The sequence below is a fragment of the Drosophila ananassae genome, assembly GCF_017639315.1.
Source record: "Drosophila ananassae strain 14024-0371.13 chromosome Y unlocalized genomic scaffold, ASM1763931v2 tig00000163, whole genome shotgun sequence".
In the NCBI taxonomy this organism is placed as follows: Eukaryota; Metazoa; Arthropoda; class Insecta; order Diptera; family Drosophilidae; genus Drosophila; species Drosophila ananassae.
Window position 1 is genome coordinate 3943 of NW_025319090.1, and position 18943 is coordinate 22885.

Consider the following 18943-nt stretch of genomic DNA (forward strand, 5'->3'; position numbering starts at 1 on the left):
AAGCCGTGAGTGAAAGACAGATTCAACATCTAGCCGGTACCTGGAGCCGAAGTGGTACACGTGGAACACGTGATCAGCGCCGGAGGAGAGGCGCTAGGAATTTGGCAAGGAGAAGAAGAACCCTTTTTTAGAAGTTTAAGTTAACGCTATTGTTAAGTGGATCACACTAAAAAATGAAAATTGAAGAAACATGAAGCTTAAAGAAGAAAAAAAGAAAAAAATGTAGAAAAAAAGAAAAATCAAGCAAAAATATTCAATAAAATTTAAGCCATTATCATTAATTAGTGAGCTATATTGTTTTCCATTTTTTTTATTTGATTTTTTAAGATCCAGTGCCCTTCTAAAAAAAAAAAGAAGAAGTGCAGAAAGTATCATAAGAAGGTGTGTGTCGGAAAAGAAGAGCGAAAGCAATAAGTGAAGTTTTGTTTGTCATTGATTGAAGTGAAAGAAAAAGCAAAGGAAGACACAGTGGTATTAAACAGAGTTTCGATTATTAAAAATGAAATGTGATAAAAATTTTTTTTTCTCTGGATTAAGAGAAAAGAGGAAGAAGGAAGTGAATAAAACTTAGACTGAACACAGAATAAAAATACTAATGGAAAATTTCTAAACAAAAAAATAAAAATCTTAAACCATAATCCACGTCTACAGCCACCAACGCCAAGGTCGACCTTTTCGCCGAGGAAAGCACGTAAGTCAGAAATTTTCCATTGTGAATTAAAGAAGAAGATATTTAATTGAAGTTTATTAGCCATGCGCAAAATTTGATTTATTATGAATTTATATGATTGGTTTTTCCTTTTTCCCACCGTACACACAACCTTAGACAGAAAACAAAACAGTGATGGAAAAATTTGAATAAATTAATTTCTCTAAACTATAAATACACATGCAGCCTAAAATTATTAGAAAAAAATGAAAATATATTTATAATCAAACTAAATAAATAAATTAGTTAGAGTTTTCATTAGGATTAGTCATTTTCTCTAGTACTTTGTAAAAAAAATAATATGATTAATTTGGCTATGTCAATTAAGAACTTTAAATAAAAATATAATAAATAAAATGTTACTGTAAATTTAACTGACGAACTTCGCAAATAAATCCTCGGGTGTAGTGGGGGAAAAGGGGCCACGAGAGTGACACTCTTCTGCCTGTGGCCAAGGTAGGGTTGGGGAAAATAAGGACACACCAACAGCAGTGCTCCTTCAATTATTCTCTCGAAACAATTTCTGTCCTGTTCCAATTTTCTATTTGAATTTGATGATCGTGAATACCGGCTCTGATCTCAAGCGGAGATTATAAACTTCTCTCTGTCGCAGCACGCAACCTTTCTTATACCGCTAAATTACTATTATCCTAAGTTGCAACTCGCGAAGGATCTGTCCCAGCAAGACCTCCACCCCCAAGCCGACGAGCTAGAGCCGGACTCTTTCAGCGTGCCCGCCAGGTCCTTCCACTGCCCCTACAAACGTTGCACGTTACAATAATAATATTATCTTATTAGATAATAATAATTTAGAAAAAAAGTGTTGCCCAACATGGACGCCTTCCTAAGGAAAAAAAAAATAATGATAACTGCCACAGAAACTCAACGATCATTAGATTCGAAATCTGTATTACTTTTCGATTTCAATTTTCAACAAACTTTCTCTATTTACAAATTTGCTACTCTTGATTTTGAATTGTTCGAGAAACTTATGTCAGAAGACTCTGGTGTTCTGAGGGTCCGAAATTCATTTTAGGAGCGGAAATTTGCCCGTCTGTTATCTGTCATGGAACTCAGTTCAAGGATCACAGAGAACTACAAACTTCGGTTTAGTCTCCGACCTGTTGCTGAGGTACCATCCTAATCAAATTAGAAGTTTGCCTAGTGGCTCATACGAATAGGAATATAGAGACGTTCTAACAGAGAGACGTCCTAACCACGGTGACTACTGAGAAAGTCTAATTTCCTTTCTGTTGGGCCAAGCAGCCACCAAAGAATGCATATAAAATAATTGTAATATGCTAAGCTGCAGCTGTTGTTATCCGCATGATTCGTCTCTGTTTTGTCTCCCAGTTTCGCATGCGCTTTATTGTTATTTGTAGCGTCTGCGCTTTGGGGAGCTTTGGTTGAGCTTCTGCGCAAGCTTGGAGCCGCATATATTAGGGTTAAATTGAACCCAAAATAGATATATTGAAACTATAATTTGAAACGCGTGTAGTTATTCGGCTGCTATTAAAAACTATTAATAGCTCAACATTGGTGACCCCGACGTGATTATCATCCCGTTCAATTATTGTGATCAGCATTAAAAGTGCCACTAGAACACCGTAATTTAATTGCACAATGGAATCTGGAGCTGAAGCTACTGCATCTGCTGCGTCAAGCCGTGAAAGGATGCTGCGGAGACGCGCAGAGGTAACATGTCAGGAAATGGAGGTACTGCATCGGAAGGCTGCGATGCAGACCGACGATTCAACCATTCTGATCCTCGAGTCTATGGAGAAGCGTCTGCGAGACCCTTTCGCCACGCTGCAGGAGGAATTGGAGGAGCTAAACTATAGCGAGATCGGGAGCGATTTATATTGGCGATTTTCTCAGCTGGCTACGAACGTGCACGTTGACATCCAGGTGGAGGTGGCCAAGCGTTCTATGCGGGTTGCTGCTCACTCTACGCTTTTGGATGCTACCAGTGGTGCTGGGATTTCAAACGCTCCATATAGGCCTGCTCCCTCATTGCCCCCGTTGCCAATGCCAACATTTAGCGGCGGCTATGCCGAGTGGCCGGATTTCTTTTGCACTTGACCAAGATGGAGAAGCTCAGATGGCTCATTTGCTGCCTGCGGGACTCAGCCCTGGAGACTGTGAGGACGCTTGAGATTACTGACGCTAACTATGATGTTGCCCTCGACCTTTTGCGCAACCGTCGGCAATCGTCGCTTAATCTTCCAGGCTCACATCAACGAGATCCTGCAGTTAAGGGTGGTTGAGCCGGGATCCGTTGCTACTCTTCGAGAATTATCCGACCGATTCAATGGACATATGCGGGCCCTTATGACGTCGGCCAAAATTCAAGGGTGCCTCTTCATCCAGATCATCTTCCAAAAGCTGGACCCTGCTACAAAGGCCAAATGGGAAGACTCTCTGGCAGGAAGCACTGATGACAGCCTTCCATCTTGGGAGTCTATGGCACGATTCTTAGAGCAAAGTGCCGGACTCTCGAAAGCGTTGACTTTTCTTTGGCGTATTCACCAGTTAACCAAGTAGGCCGAGGTAGATCGTCCAATAACCGATCCTCGTGCATGGTTATTACGCCAGTCCTGCCCTATGCGCCCTGTGTGGTGTTTCGGCGCACGAGCTTCCTGCTTGTCCAAAGTTCAGTTGTTTGCCAATTGAGGAACGGTACGACGAAGTGCGGCGTCTGGCTCGCTGTTTTGTTTGTCTGGAGGATGGCAATCTCGCTCTTGGATGCTCAGCTACCCGCTGCTCGGCGTGCAATCACCGTCATCATATTCTGTTGCACCCTCGCGGGCAGGTTTCACCCGCACGAGTCTCACGTCCCATCGGGGCAGTTGCTGGTGCGAACCCATCCCGCTCAATTAACACTGTTGTGACCCAGGATCGCAATGCTGAGCTAGTGCTCCTGCCAATGTACTCGTTCGTGGTCGATCTGGAGACTTCATGCCTTGCCGAGTTTTATTGGATTCCGGTTCACAAGTGCATCTCATCTCGTCGCGGCTGGCGAATGAACTTCAGCTTGGCCGCTCCAAATGCTCCACAACGGAGCATTGAGGCTGTTGTAGCTTCACATATCAGCCTAGCCAGGACATAGATGCTTCGAGCTGGAAGATTCCTGGCAATATGGATCTAGCTGACCCCAACTTCCACAAAACGCAGCGAGTGGACCTGCTGATTGGAGCCGGCTTATTCTTTGACCTATTGTCGGCTGGCCAAATCCAGTTAGGTCACGGGCTCCCAATTGCTCAAAACACTCGATTTGGCTGGGTGTTTTCTGGCCACGGTGGACTATCACGGGATGTGTCGGCGCTCTGTGGTAGGGAGGACAACCCATGGAAACCTCTGCAATAATGTGACTGCTGCCCCTTCCAACATTGTTATTAAAGGCCCAGGCTGCTATTAAAAACTATTAATAGCTCAATCTGAGAGGTTAATTATTTTGTTTTTGATGCATCAGGAAAACTACATAGATCGGTTCTACATCTTATTAAGTCCGATGCAACATAAATGAAAGAGTTACTACACTCCCTAAACAGCTCAGCCGCCTAGAAACCTTAAGTTTACAGGGCCTATGTCTTAAAAATCTTTTGAGAGATTCGATTAAATTAAATTTCACCCGACATCCGAGGATATCAGAAGCGAAGTTCAGTTAGTTGTCGTACCACACTTGCGCTGCAATTTATTTTATTTTCACGTGTGGCAGGAAACGCGACCCCCAAAAACCACCAAACCAAACAAACAAACCGATCAGGTTAGGCGGTGCCAAACAAGACGACGGCATCACACTTGGAAGAAATCGAGCCAATAATCAAAACTTTTGGGCCAGGATACCGCCATTAGCGTTCCTCCGGCCGGAAGAAGAAGAAGCACGTGTGCGGCGCGGCAAGGGTGAAATTTTGTGCAAGAAAAATCGCAACAAAATCGAAGCCACCAGCAGTGCAATCCATAATCTTTAGAAGTATAAAGGAAATAGAAGACGATGGTGCCAATTGGAGCCGTGCATGGCGGCCATCCCGGCGAGGTGCATCCGCCGCCGCAGCCAATGCCAACGGCGCCCACCGGCCCCAACTCATTGCAGCCAAGTTCGGTGGCGGCCGGCGTCTGCAAGCGCCAACACCAGCGTCTCCTCCAACAAGGGATCTCTGTCGGTGAAGCCCAACTACACGCTCAAGTTCACGCTCGCCGGTGTCGGCTGTGAAGTTCAGTCCCAACGGCGAATGGCTCGCCAGTTCATCCGCCGATAAACTGATCAAAATCTGGGGCGCCTACGATGGAAAGTTTGAGAAGACCATTTCGGGCCACAAGCTGGGCATCAGCGATGTGGCATGGAGCTCTGATTCCCGGCTGCTGGTCAGCGGCAGCGACGACAAAACCCTAAAGGTCTGGGAGCTCAGCACTGGCAAGAGCCTGAAAACCCTAAAGGGTCACAGCAACTACGTCTTCTGCTGTAATTTCAACCCGCAATCGAACCTGATCGTGTCGGGCAGCTTCGACGAGAGCGTTCGCATCTGGGATGTGCGCACGGGCAAGTGCCTGAAGACCCTGCCCGCCCACTCTGATCCGGTGTCGGCGGTGCACTTCAACCGCGACGGCTCACTGATTGTGAGCAGCAGCTACGATGGATTGTGCCGCATCTGGGACACCGCCAGTGGACAGTGCCTGAAGACCCTCATCGACGACGACAACCCGCCAGTTAGCTTTGTGAAGTTTTCGCCAAATGGCAAGTACATTCTGGCGGCCACGCTGGACAACACCCTGAAGCTGTGGGACTACTCCAAAGGCAAGTGCCTGAAGACGTATACCGGACACAAGAACGAGAAGTACTGCATTTTCGCCAACTTTTCGGTTACGGGCGGCAAGTGGATTGTGAGTGGAAGCGAGGACAACATGGTGTATATTTGGAATCTGCAGAGCAAGGAGGTGGTGCAGAAGCTACAGGGACACACAGACACCGTTCTGTGCACCGCCTGCCATCCCACTGAGAACATAATTGCCTCGGCGGCGCTCGAGAACGACAAGACCATAAAGTTGTGGAAGTCGGACACATAGATGATCGCTGGTATCCAGCTGTATAGATGATGAAACGGAACAGGAGGAGAGTAATAAGCAGCCGTAGCAGCTAAAAACTAAAACTAAAAACACACATACATTTCTTGAATAATCTAATTTTAACGAAAAAAGTTCTAATTTAATTTAATCCTTTTTTTTTATATATTCATATTTAATCGTCACACTCTTTAAGTCAAAGTCTTATCCTTTAATCACAATTTAAAAACTCACATACATACACACTATAAATGGTAAAAAAAAACCATTTTGAATTTTTTTTTTTTTGTTTTTGCCGATTCAACAGAGGTTTAGGATAGATCAATAGGGCCAAGAAGATAATATTTTCACAAATTATAAACATTACTTAGTCATGATGGGCTTGGATAGATCGCCCGACCGTGGCTCTCAAGAAGCGCAAAAACTAATTTGTCAACTTTGCAAGACAGAAATCAAATCCGCAGCCGAAATTTTTGAAACCACTTGTCATCACGAGTTCCACAAGAAAGGCATCAATGTGCATTTTAAGAAAAGCGACAACTGTCCTGTATGCAATAGTATCTGTAGGCCAGCAGTCGAAGGTCTTCAAACGCGATCTCAATCAAGAGTCCGTCAGACGAAGGGTAGCCATGAAAGGACACCTTCTGACGACATCCCTAACACTTCCCGAAACACCGAGGCAGCTAGCATGAGGAGCAACGATCCGAACAGCATGGCAAGTGCCATTACACTTCTAGCTATGGAGAAGAGGCTGCTCACCATATTGACGGAGAAGATGGCCGAACTGGTGCAAACGTCTGTGTTAGACAGTATGGAAAGACTGATAGCAACGCCTGCCAACTCTGCCGTGAGCAGGGAAGTTAGATCAACCCCGAGGTTAGAGGACATACAGCAACCGCACATAGAGGAAGCAACGGATCCCACCGCAATACCGACTATGCCAGCGGGATGCGCAATGTCTCCCCAACGAAGCACAATATCCGATCTAGGAATACGACCAGACAAAGTTGGACATATCCAAAATGGGTGGAAGCTCAAGTACTCCGAACCGGCGTACCGATAGACGACTTTATCAACCGTGTGAAAGCACTGACTCAACAGGCGCTGGATGGGAATTTCGCGGTGTTGTGCCGCAACGTCAGCGTGTTATTTGAAGGTAAGGCCACGGAATTCTATTGGCGATATCACAAGTCTGTAGCTGAGGTTCGATGGGATCAGTTATGTTCAGCGCTCCGTTTACATTTTCGTCAAAACCGGGACGACGTCGATGTAGAAGAATTGATAAGAAACAGGAAACAGAAGCCAAACTAAACTTTCGACGCATTCTACGATAGTGTGAAGGTAATGATTGATCAATTACAAACGCCTTGGTCCACTCGCAAGTTAGTTCGCATTCTTAAGAACAATTTGCGACCAGAAATACGTCACGAAATTCTGAATGTCGAGGCGGTAAAGGTCCAGGAGCTTCGAGAGATTTGTCGACGCCGAGAGGCTTTCCTGGAAGATGTCAAACGACGGCGGGAAGTCGCGGTATTAATCGACGAACCTGATGCGGAATGCAGCTCGGAAGTTGGAATTGATGCAGATGTCAAAGCACTCGCCCTGGTATGCTGGAATTGCCACCACGAAGGACACCGATATCAAGATTGTCTGGATGAAAAATGAGTGTTTTGTTACGGCTGTGGAGCAGCCAACACCTACAAACCCAACTGTACGAGGTGCTCAAAAAACTTAAAGCTCGGCAGTTCGAAGTCAGCGTACAGACCGAGGACATCGAATGCCGCCCACAACCAGTCAACAATAACAGAGTAAATAGGAAAGAGCCAAGAGCTATTCCTAAACCCACACCGGACGCGACACAAAGCAATGAAAGTTTATTGCTACACCAGAAAAGACAAAATTTACCTAAGATGACAAGACAAGAAAGATTACCTGAGCTTCTCTTTAGTGTGCGAAAGGACCGCAGTTCGAGAAGGATTAAAACATATTGGGAGAAAATATCGAAAAGAGTAAGAACGGATTGAGACACGCTCGTACCAGAGATCTTCGTCCCAGGAGCTTCGATAAGTTGTATAGGGGATTTACAAGGCCAAAGAAGAGGAGTCTTCCATGCCAAGGATATACGTCAATGACGTCCCCTCAGTCGGTATCAGCCTAGGGTCAAAATTGGAATACCCTAGTCTGATTGTGGGAGGGAATTTGTAACGGCGCCTGAAGCGGCGTAGGCATAAAGAGAAAAAAACAAAGAATGATATTTAAACTTAACCCGCGAAAAATAAATAAAAAAAAATTATCCCAATTTTGGCGAGAGTTACCACTTAGGCAAATCTTCGGTCAAGACTGGTCAGTCTAAAAGGGGCTGAAAATGGCGCGGGAGAGGGCAGACCTTCTTTTGAAGTTTGGACCTACCGCAAGCCGGACGTGTTGAGGAGAGCGAAAATTTTTAAACTCTAAAGTTTTGTAGAAAAGAAGAAGAAACAGTAAAAAAAATGAGAAGAGACCACGTGGTGAAGAGGCCAAAAGCCGAAATCATGAAAGATCCGTAAAGAAGAATTGAAAAATTGAAACCGTTAATGTTGAAACAAATGTGCGGAAAAAGAAGAGAGAATTGAAAATTTTTAGAAGTTTAAGTTAACGCTATTGTTAAGTGGATCACACTAAAAAATAAAAATTGAAGAAATATGAAGTTTAAAGAAAAAAAAAAGAGAAAAATGTAGAAAAAAAGAAAAATCAAGCAAAAATATTCAATAAAATTTAAGCCATTATCATTAATTAGTGAGCTACATTGTTTTTCATTTTTTTTATTTGATTTATTAAGATCCAGTGCCCTTCTAAAAAAAAAAGAAGAAGTGCAGAAAGTATCATAAGAAGGTGTGTGTCGGAAAAGAAGAGCGAAAGCAATAAGTGAAGTTTTGTTTGTCATTGATTGAAGTGAAAGAAAAAGCAAAGGAAGACACAGTGGTATTAAACAGAGTTTCGATTATTAAAAATGAAATGTGATAAAAATTTTTTTTTCTCTGGATTAAGAGAAAAGAGGAAGAAGGAAGTGAATAAAACTTAGACTGAACACAGAATAAAAATACTAATGGAAAATTTCTAAACAAAAAAATAAAAATCTTAAACCATAATCCACGTCTACAGCCACCAACGCCAAGGTCGACCTTTTCGCCGAGGAAAGCACGTAAGTCAGAAATTTTCCATTGTGAATTAAAGAAGAAGATATTTAATTGAAGTTTATTAGCCATGCGCAAAATTTGATTTATTATGAATTTATATGATTGGTTTTTCCTTTTTCCCACCGTACACACAACCTTAGACAGAAAACAAAACAGTGATGGAAAAATTTGAATAAATTAATTTCTCTAAACTATAAATACACATGCAGCCTAAAATTATTAGAAAAAAATGAAAATATATTTATAATCAAACTAAATAAATAAATTAGTTAGAGTTTTCATTAGGATTAGTCATTTTCCCTCATAAAAAAAATAATATGATTAATTTGGCTATGTCAATTATGAACTTTAAATAAAAATATAATAAATAAAATGTTACTGTAAATTTAACTGACGAACTTCGCAAATAAATCCTCGGGTGTAGTGGGGGAAAAGGGGCCACGAGAGTGACACTCTTCTGCCTGTGGCCAAGGTAGGGTTGGGGAAAATAAGGACACACCAACAGCAGTGCTCCTTCAATGATTCTCTCGAAACAATTTCTGTCCTGTTCCAATTTTCTATTTGAATTTGATGATCGTGAATACCGGCTCTGATCTCTAGCGGAGATTATACACTTCTCTCTGTCGCAGCACGCAACCTTTCTTATACCGCTAAATTACTATTATCCTACGTTGCAACTCGCGAAGGATCTGTCCCTGCAAGACCTCCACCCCCCAAGCCGACGAGCTAGAGCCGGACCCTTTCAGCGTGCCAGCGAGCGCAGGTCCTTCCACTGCCCCTACAAACGTTGTACGTTACAATGGCCATTCTCACATGATAAGCTCCTGCCCAAGGTTTTTAAGCTTGCCGCCTAAGGATCGTTTAGGCAAACTTATGCAGTTGGATTTATGCCGCAAGTGCCTTGGATCCGGGCACCTTGCAATGCATGCTTCATAGTCTGCATTTGGTTGGCAATTCACCAGCTCAAGGCCAACACCCCTCTCCCGAGGTATCCACATCTAGCGACGCTGTTTTTCGTTCAGCGCCCGCCGCCGTCAATTCTCTCGTCGCTAAGGATCGTTTTGGTGATGTGGTGTTGCTAGCCACTGCCAATATTCTGGTTAAGAACCGCTCCGGAGTTCTACTGCCCTGACGAGCGCAGCTTGATTCTGGCTCGCAGGTGCATCTAGTCACTTGAACGCTGACGGACCAGTTGCAGCTGCAGAAGGTAAGTTCTCTGGTGACTGTATCCGGTATAGGTTACGCAGGGTTCTCTACAGCTGGGTTTTCTGCGCAAGTTAGCTTGCAATCCCAAAGCTCTGACTACTCGGCACAATTAACATCACTGACTTTTAGCCACATTTGGACATTGGACGTCAGCTCTTGGAAAATTCCCGCTAATATAAACCTAGCGGATCTTCATTTTCACCATCCTTATCCAGTTGATTTGCTAATTGAAGCTGGATTATTTTACGAGCTGCTTTGTGTGGGGCAAATTCATCTGCCTCCTGGTTTGCTTTCAATCCAAAAAACTCGGCTCGGTTGGATTGTTTGGGGAGGCGGACGCCCTGACGATGGTAAGGTCCTCATGGCAGCTGAGCAGTCAGAGTTGCTAGTCCATATTATTCAGTATTACCCAGCGGCGTACGGAGCTATAAGGCGGACAGTCAACAACTTGTGCCTGCTGCCCCTTCATGATGCTGTTGAAAGATCATCTTCCAACGGGAGGAGTATGTCGGGTCAAGCAGCCGCCCGAAAGTTTGGCAGGCAATAATTTATTAAATTTGTTTATCTTTTCTTTATCTTTGTCTCTATTCACGTCGCCCGCTCTCGTGCATTCGATCGGCCACCTGCATCTGCCGTCAGGCGCTATCGTTGCCTCGCTCTCTCGCGGTATCTCTATTATTCTAATTCGGTCGTCAACCCTACGCAGTCACATACATATGTCATATGTTCTATATATAAACCAAATCATTTAAATAAATTGTAATCATACATAGAAATCTAAAGGTCCTGGTTTCTTATTACAGCCTAGATTTGGAACATCAAATAAAGCTCCCGAAAATGCTCGGTAACTGAACACAGGTTAAATAACACAATTAAATGGAAACACTATGAAGATATAAATAGAGGCAGGCAAATTATTCACTATAAATCAAAATACAAAAAGAAACAGAAAAATATCAAGAGTAAATTCTATACCGGAGCTAGCGATCTCGGCGTCTTGCCATATTGTGGAAGAACTCCTGCGGATGTTTTTCCGATTTGGGCCTTTCATGGCTGCGCAGAATCTACCCTACAGTTCTCTTTTCTAGCCCTCCAGGTTCGCTACCCTCTCCCGCACCGGTAGGAGGCATCAAGGCACTTGCTAAAAGTACGCTAAGGAATAATTGGGATTCAGTCTTAGCTGCAGTTCGTTCCTTCGAAATCTCCAAGTAGAATTATGTCATACATCATTGTCCTTGTGCTCCTTCAAGGATTGGACTCAGCTACCCAGGCCAAGTGGGAGGAAGGTGGAATTTTGACTTCTTCCCACTTGGCTGAAGGTGGAATTTTGACCTTCTTCCCACTTGGCCTAATCGACTACTTCAGACTATGGATGCAGCCGTGGACGCCTACGCGCCGGGTACTCATATGGGAAGACGTGGAGTTGCAAATAATAGTAGATCGTCCTTTAACATCACTAATTCTCATTCCCCTGCCTGTATATTATATGGTGGGTGGTCCCACGTAGTGTCTGCATATTATGAAAAGCTAAATCTTATATTTCACAGTGTAATCTATTTATACACATTTTTTTATTTTCTCCGATGTTTGTGAGGTGCTGGGCCAAGTAGAAGCTTAAGAATGGAGCATGTAAAAATGTCTTCGGACTTGGTGTTCTAAGCCTGAACTCTGGGAAGACTTGGATTTTTACGGTTTCTGGTTTGATTGCGCTTTTGGGATCCATGTATTCAGGTGTCTAGTCGATATTTGAATAAAATATTATCTATTTCGTGATGATTGCAATTAATCTGGTTATTTTTGTACAGGTGTCACAAAGGTGAGAAGACCTTATTCCTTGTCTGTTAAATTGAGTTCTATCTAAGCTATTGAACTTCCTATTTCTCCATTTTTCCACTTGCCTGCTCGTCCCAAAGGAAAATCAATTAAAAATGCATTAAATTTGATTTCGAAGGTAAATAATTTTAGAGCACCTTATACATAATTTGTGCCGAGCAAGATAAAAAGCTTTTTTCCCAATCGCTGACCCAATCGGATTGTCTGCCCCAAAAATGTAAACTTTTATAAGCCCTTTTTATACCAGTAGCCCGTTTCCATGCCAACCGAAAAAAGCATCAGAGTAACCTTAGGATTTATGTTACTAATATTTTTTCTGTCTTAGAAGGCCGTTCCTTTTAGAAAGTCTGTAGACCACTTTGAAAATATTTCAGAGCTCAGTCTGCCTCTGGCCGGCAACGTGTGAACATATATTTTTATTTCACGCAAAAAAACATTTTTATTTTCTTATTCAATTTTTTATATTATTTATTTTACTTTATTTAATTCATCAAGATAAGCAATCACATCCAGATATTCCGTTCAGTTCTTCCGAAATATTTTGTATTTTTATTGGCTCTGAATTGGGTAATCTAATGGGCTCCGAGGTTTCCTTGCTCTTGTCATAATCTGAGCAGTTTCGACTCTCACATCCTTCTTTCCTCATTTTCTTTTTTATTTATTTTTTGTATTAAGGCTTAGTTTTACGAACCAATCGTTAATCCACTCTAGGATTCAAAATCGCTTAGCACACAAAAAAAAAGGCGGGGAATATATTTTGGGTATTTCTAAAATAAATCCTATTATTTTCTTAAATTTATTTCCTTCACTTATTTTAATGTTCAATCGCTGAACATCCAATTATTCCCCTTGAGATCTTCAGAGATATTTTTATTTTACAATAACTACGTGCCATGTCTTTCGGTTTTCAGCAGATACGATTCTGTCATCACATTTTGATTATCTGATATATATATTATCTAGCAATCGCCCTAGGAGTAAGATATCTGGCCGATCTGCCTTGTTTTCTTCTTTTTTATTTTTCCAAAGCAATCAAAACATTTGTTATTTTATTTAGTTTCCTTATTTTTTATTTATTTTTATTTTTTCTCCAAGTTGGTCCTTAACTGATCGCCAAAAGAATGAAGGTTGGGATACTCCCTTTTTTTAAATACTATAAAAACTTTAATTAGCTAAAGCATTGTAAAGTTATCACTTCAACACTTTATGGGCCCCCCTTTAATGACTCGTCACGTGGTCAACTCCCACTTTAACTTTAATCCACTAAAACAGAGCCTAGACAAAATAAAAGGTGGAGTAAGACGGAGTAAGGTGGAGTAAGCCATAAAGGAGTAACGGGTGGTAAACTTGTTTTTATTATGTTTTTTTTTATTAATTCAATATGTTAATCCAATCATTTGTTTATTCATTTCAAATGGGACCTTCTCCAAATACCCCCCATATAACGTCACTTATTAAATAAAAATTAAAATATATATTCAAAACAGGTTATAACCATAATGTGTGATTGTTACCCGCAGGTTCTGTGGGAAAACAAAAATCTTGAACGCACTTCCTGGCAGCCGAGTCCGGCCCTAGTCCGGCCCTTTGCAAGATGGAAGGAGGGACCCTGAGGAGGGTCCTTCTATGGAATCTTCGGTTTATTACAAGACAAAACCCTTGCCTTCATAGTTATTGCCAATGCAACAACGAAAAGCCTGGGCCTAGCTCAGAGATTTTGTAGACTTCGGTTAACAACCAGACTTTTTCGGAGCTTTTAAATTTATTTTTGACTTTTGTGCTCTTGAACTATCAACAATTTGCATTACACAATTATTATTATCGACAGAATTACATTCGACAGATAAAGGTAAGCTAAACGAATTTACTGCACGAACAATCGTGGGCTGCAATCCTCACACAAGTAAGGTGGAAAAGCTGCAGAGGTTGCTATCTTGTCTAAGCGACTCAGCCTTAGAAGCAGTTCGTTCCTTGGAAATCTCCGAAGAGAATTCATCATTGTCCATGTGCTCCAAGGATTGGACCCAGCTACCCAGGCCAAGTGGGAGGAACATATTTTTGCACTTTCAACATATTTTGTGTGCCACTGTGTGCTTGTGTGCCGTGAAAATATCCGTCTGCTTCAACGTATATGATTATTTTACAAGCCTTATAAATTTAAGGAACAGTATGTAAGTAGTGTATCCACAGATATACTTAATGTATCTGCAAATACCCTAGATAACGAATCCTCCATAAAACCAGTATACCCTGCCATACCTATCAAATCATTTATAAACAACTTTCCAGAGCCTACTGTGGGAATAATTCAAATAGGCTAGACACAAACCCTTTCCCATAGCATTATCATTGGCATCCAGACATAAATATAGACATAAACCATTCACACGCCTTTATCGACGACAGTAGACGTAAACATTAAACCCCTTTTGCTCCAAATTCATAAAAAAGTGCCCATCCTGGGAACCTACATGTCAGCATAAAACTCTGACCAATCAAAACTATTCAACCAAAGTCCATCTATGCTGCCAGCGTCGCTGTCACCGATAAAAGCTATAGTTATAAGAAAATTGAATTTGTAAAATCAGTTTATAATCAACGATCAATCCAATAGGATATCTTTATAACTCATTCTTGAATTTAATAATAAAATTTATAAAATAAAAATCATAATTTTTATTTTTTTATTTTAAATCGGGAATTAAAACATATAATTTGTACAGTTAGTTATTCAAGAGTAGCTCGGTCCCATTTCACCGTGCATATCGCAGAATGTTATAGGAGTTATATTCGCCGCTGCCGGATTCATTTTACTCAGGATCCGAAGCAGTTTTATAACTTTGTAAACACTAAGCGTAAAAATGTATCTTATCGCCCACTGTTTACGTTTGAGAACTTTTATGCGAACACTGATCAGGCAATGGCCTATCTCTTTGCACAGTTTTTTCAAACTACGTGTTCACCTAGCAGCAGTTCAGCCCAGCCTAACACTTATAATATCCAATCAGCCAACCTTATATTTGCCCATCTTTCGATCAAAGTGGTGTGTTATCGGATCTTCTTAAGGTCAAGCCCGTGTATTCGCCAGGCCCTGATGGAGTACTAGGCTGTGTTCTGAAGAACTGCGCCGAGGCTCTGTGCAAACCGCTCGTTAAACTTTTTAATCTATCGCTCTAAACTTCGATCTTTCCCCTTATGTGGAAGGAATCTTTCATTAATCCGCTTCATAAAAACGGGGAAAAATTCGACCCGGCAAATTATATAGGCATCTCTAAATTGTCAGCAATTCAAAAGCTTTTTGAAAAACTTATCACTCCACATTTTCAACACCTATGTAGTTCAATAAAAACTTCCTGCCAGCATGGCTTCATGAAGCGCCGCTCACCACTACCAACTTATTGGAGCTAACATCTTTTATGACGGATGGGTTCCGGAATGGCTTACAAACATACGTCATTTACACTGACTTCAGTAAAGCTTTTAACTCTGTTAACCATTCGCTTCTTATAATTTAACTCAGTCTTTTGGGATTCCCAACCGATCTTCTTATCTGGATTTCGAGCTACTTATCTGGGAGAACCCAACGTGTTTCTCGCGTTTAGTCCGCGCAACATCTGGGGTGCCCCATGGAAGCCATCTTGGACCCCTATTTTTTGCACATTGTTATATACATCATTGGTCCGTCCGATTCTTGAGTATGGATCGTGTGTCGTGAGTCCTCAGTACGGAGTACACCAAGATCACATTGAATCTGTACAAAAAAACTTTCGCTCTTAGTGGACTTAATTGGGATGAAAATTTTTACCTTCCCTCTTATCGTATTTTTACTAAACACTTTAGACTTTTACTAAACAACTTACCATCATTAACAAACCGTTAACCCTTAATCTTATTTATGGAAATGTAGACAGCCAGCACTTACTAACACGCGTTAATTTTAACGTTCCTAGTAGAAGGACTAGAAACTTTCGTCCTCTACTCCTCAGCCATTGTAGTTCGACATATGCCCAACACGATCCACTCAGGGCATTATGTTCGGACTACAATGGTCTCTACCACATCTTGTAATTTTGCTCCACTAACAATCTTAAATCGCTCATATTAACCGCATATTGCTGCTTCTGCCACTTCCCACTTTTGGAGTGGAGGTTCACTGTTCTCGTCCATGGTGGACACAAACCCATTCATAGGTCGGGTCGAAAAGTTTCAGCGGTTGCGGTCCTGCCTCGTGAGTTTGCCTTGGACACGGACAAAAATTATGACGTCGCATTGGAGTTGCTAGGCAGCAGAACGAAGCACAACAAGTGCTGTTGCAGAAAGTGGACGATGCCACGCAGTCTAAGTGGAAGGAAAGGCAAGCTGACTCGGATTCCTTGGATTCCATTTCAACACGGGAGTGTTGGAAATCGCATCGCAAATTCCGTGAGAGGAGATGCCGGATTCTGAAGAGCTTGGATTTGACGACGACATCACTTGCACCAAACTTTGCGGTAGGACGGCGTAGTCATTTTCATCCAGGTAACTCTTCATTTGTGATCACAAACTCTGTGATGGCCATTCTCACGTGATAAACGTGATAAATCCTGCCCAAGGTTTTTAAGCCGTAAGTGCCTTGGATCCGGGCACTTTGCAATGCAGGCATCATAGTCTGCAGCATTTGGTTGGCAATTCACCAGCTCAAGGCCAACACCCCTCTCCCGAGGTTTCCACATCTAGCGACGCTGTTTTTCGTTCAGCGCCCGCCGCCGTCAATTCTCTCGTCGCTAAGGATCGTTTTGGTGATGTGGTGTTGCTAGCCACTGCCAATATTCTGGTTACGAACCGCTCCGGAGTTCTACTGCCCTGACGAGCGCTGCTCGATTCTAGCTCGCAGGTGCATCTAGTCACTTGAACGCTGACGGACCAGTTGCAGCTGCGGAAGATAAGATCTCCGGTGACTGTATCCGGTATAGGTTACGCAGGGTTCTCTACAGCTGGGTTTTCTGCGCAAGTCAGCTTGCAATCCCAATGCTCTGACTACTCGGCGCAATTAACTGCGATCGTACATCGTACTCCAACATCACTGACTTTCAGCCACATTTGGACATTGGACGTCAGCTCTTGGAAAATTCCCGCTAATGTAAACCTAGCGGATCTTCATTTTCACCATCCTTAGCCAGTTGATTTGCTAATTGAAGCTGGATTATTTTACGAGAAAACGGGGCAGATTCATCTGCCTCCTGGTTTGCTTTCAATCCAAAAAAATCGCCCTGGCGATGGTAAGGTCCTCATGAAAGCTGAGCAGTCAGAGTTGCTAGTCCATATTATTCAGTATTACCCAGCGGCGTACGGAGCTATAAGGCGGGCAGTCAACAACTTGTGCCTGCTGCCCCTTCATGATGCTGTTGAAAGCTCATCTTCCAACGGGGGGAGTATGTCGGGTCAAGCAGCCGCCCGAAAGTTTGGCCAATAATTTATTATGTTCGGACTACAATGGTCTTTACCACATCTTGTCACTTTGCTCTACTAACAATCTTAAATCGCTTATATTAACCGCCTTATCTGTGCAACACTCTTCCTCGTGATATCTTTCTCCTAATCCTCGCCTATCTATCTCGGATCTATTCCCGCGATTCGAGGCGTAATTTGTTTATCTTTTCTTTATCTTTGTCTCTATTCACGTCGCCCGCTCTCGTGCATTCGATCGGCCACCTGCATCTGCCGTCAGGCGCTATCGTTGCCTTGCTCTCTCGCGGTATCTCTATTATTCAGTCACATACATACATCATTTAAATAAATTGTAATCATACATAGAAATCTAAAGGTCCTGGTTTTTTATTACAGCCTAGATTTGGAACATTAAATAAAGCTCCCGAAAATGCTCGGTAACTGAACACAGGTTAAGTAACACAATTAAATGGAAACACTATGAGGATTTAAATAGAGGCAGGCAAATTATTCACTATAAATCAAAATACAAAAAGAAACAGAAAAATAACAAGAGTAAATACTATACCGGAGCTAGCAATCTCGGCGTCTTGCCATATATTTTGTTTTTTTTTTTTTTTGGGCGGTTCCCACTGCCTCGAATCGCGGGAATAGATCCGAGATAGATAAGCGAGGATTAGGAGAAAGATATCACGAGGAAGAGTGTTGCACAGATAAGGCGGTTAATATAAGCGATTTAAGATTGTTAGTAGAGCAAAGTGACAAGATGTGGTAAAGACCATTGTAGTCCGAACATAATACCCTGAACGGATCGTGTTGGGCATATGTCGAACTACAATGGCTGAGAAGTAGAGGACGAAAGTTTCTGGTCCTTCTACTAGGAATGTTAAAATTTAAGCGTTTTAGTAAATGCTGGCTGTCTATATTTCCATAAATAAGATTATATAGAAACATGACACCCAGCATCGTTCTACGGTTTGTTAATGATGGTAAGTTTATTAGTAAAGGTCTACTATGATAAGAGGGGAGGTAAAGATTTGCATCCCAATTAAGTCCCCTAAGAGCAAAAGTAAGGAAGTTTTTTTGTACAGATTCAATGTGATCTTGGTGTACTCCAAATTGAGGACTCCAGACACACGATCCATACTCAAGAATCGGACGGACCAGTGATATATATATCGTTTTAGTTATGTACGGGTCATTAAATTCTTTTGACCATCTTTTAATAAAACTAAGCACACCTATAGCTTTATTAACCATGGTAGATATATGGTCGGTAAATTTAAGTCTCAAATCTAATAAGACACATAGATCGTTAACCTGAATTAATCGTTCTAACGCTTTCCCATAGAGAAAGGACATAGCCTGGTGAGGACTAGATCGGTAAAAAGACATGAGTTTACATTTCGATCCATTAAGCTTTAGGTTATTTGCAAAACACCAATTTTGAAGTTTATCCAAATCGGATTGAAGTCTAGACTTGGCGCTAGTACGCTATGAAGGCATAGCTTAACATCATCAGCGTACAAAA

General features: G+C 42.1%; 1 pseudogene; it reads left to right on the forward strand.

Annotated features, from left to right (window-relative positions):
* Nucleotides 1-4465: 4465 nt before the first annotated feature.
* On the forward strand, nucleotides 4466-5850 carry LOC116656268 (annotated as a pseudogene).
* The last annotated feature ends 13093 nt before the right edge of the window (nucleotides 5851-18943 follow it).